The following is a 2111-nucleotide window of genomic DNA, read 5'->3' as shown; positions in this document are numbered from 1 at the left end:
AAAAAAGGTTGGTGTGGGTGTTGCACAAGTGCTACAGGGGAAATGGGTGACGAAACGGACGGAATGACTGTGACTTGAATAGAAAAAGACTGACGGACCCAAGTCAGGATTAGGGGGCCGTGCGAAAGAGCAGGGGTCATAGCGAGGCCCATGGCTACTTTGAGTGGGACTGACTCCGCTTGACTGGACTGCCTCTTCGTCTTTTACCTTTTCTTATCTATGTTTTTGCTCTACTTAGCTTCCAAACACAGGCATGAACTATTTTTTTGCTTATGTCGGCTGTAGGTAAGGTGGGTGGTAAAGACCGCGCCCACCGACGAGCATAGCGAACAGAGTCCGTGTCCCACGAGTAACCCAAAACCCACCATCAATTCGTATTGTGCGTCACCGTTTCACTTAATGTTATGTTTTAAATGTGGAAAGCCAGTTGACTTTTTTGTTAAGAATCCATCTGAAGCGAAGAAAGGGAATTGTTGTAAATCGTCCTTTCATAATATGATATGTTTTCCTTGTGGTGGTGATGCGTCCTTCTGTGTATATAAACCAGATAAGGAAAACTCTACTCTGGCGGGGATGGCCGGGAGCTCCAGCCAGGAGATGAAGTACCCGGACAACAAAAAGAAATCAGAATATTAAAAAGGCAGGATGTTGAAAATCCCAATGAGAAAGAAGACTTAGGATCAAAACCAGAGGTAAAGAGTTTACACCAAAGAAAAATGGAATATGACTTGGCAAGAAAAAGAATATTTTGTGAAGCTATTACAGCGAAAAAGAAAAGCAGAAACTTTATAAAAATTAAGAAAATGAGAGAAAAAAGAAGGCTTTACAAAGGAATACGTAACAAAATTATTTCTACTGTCGTCACTCTGAAAGGTGATAACCGATTTTGTGCGCATACTAAAATTGGGGAGAAAGAAGTTTTAGCGTTACTAGACTCCGGCGCAGGGGCCAGCTGCTTAGGAAAAAATGTTGAAAAATTATTAGTTGGCAAGGAGAATCGAATATTCCCAATTACGGATCAAAATATCAGGACAGCAAATGGTGGTGAGACTCCGGTCACAAGCGTTATTACTCTACAAGTCGAGTGGGATAAAACAGTTAGAGACCTAGAATTTTTTATCGTACCCGGTTTACAGCAGGAGGTGTATCTAGGGGTGGACTTCTGGAAGGCGTTCGACCTGGATATTGTCAGCAGAGGAGCGATTTCACGTCCCGCTCACACTGCTGTTCCGGAGCTCGTACCCGCTGAGGGCGACCTTTCATTTGATGCCGTACAACATACCTTGACTCAAGGTGAAACATTAGCACTAGAAAAAGTAAAGGCCCAGTTTCCATCTTTTTCCGTATTAGGGTTAGGTCGCACCGGTATGGAAGAACACGTAATTGAAGTAGTAAATGAGAACCTGCCCGTTAAACAACGCCATTACCCCATATCCCCTGCAATTCAAAAACTGATTTCCCAAGAACTCGATCGAATGTTAGACATGGGCGTAATAGAACCCAGCAACAGTAGTTGGAACTCACCTGTTTCATTAGTTATAAAAGGAACCAAAAACCGTCTCTGCCTGGATGCGAGAAAAGTCAACGAGAGAACGATTAAGGATGCATATCCGCTGCCGCACGTTGACGGTATACTCAGTCGGCTACAAAATACTAGGTATATTTCAGCGATTGACCTTAAAGATGCCTTTTGGAAAATTCCTTTGGTAACGAAATCTAGGGAAAAGACGGCGTTCACCGTCCCAGGCAGACCCCTCTATCAATTCACTGTAATGCCCTTTGGTCTGTGTAATGCGGCTCAGAGAATGTGTAGATTAATGGACAAGGTAATACCCGCTTCGTTACGTGAATGTGTGTTTGTGTATCTGGATGATCTGTTAGTTTGTTCAGTGGATTTTTCGTCTCATTTGTTGTTGCTGGAAAATGTCGCTCGCTGCTTAAAAGAAGCGAAACTGACCATTAACGTAGAAAAGAGCAAATTTTGTTATCGAGAAGTACGATACCTTGGCTATGTAGTAGGCGATGGATGTATTAAGACGGACGCAAACAAGGTCGCTACTGTGAGAGATTTTCCGGACCCCAAAACTCCAAAACAGCTACGACGGTTCCTA

The sequence above is a fragment of the Rhagoletis zephyria genome, unplaced genomic scaffold (genome assembly GCF_001687245.7).
Source record: "Rhagoletis zephyria isolate East Lansing unplaced genomic scaffold, Rhagoletis_zephyria_1.1 Rzeph_scaffold_01783, whole genome shotgun sequence".
NCBI lineage: Eukaryota > Metazoa > Arthropoda > Insecta > Diptera > Tephritidae > Rhagoletis > Rhagoletis zephyria.
This window is presented reverse-complemented; position numbering follows the sequence as displayed.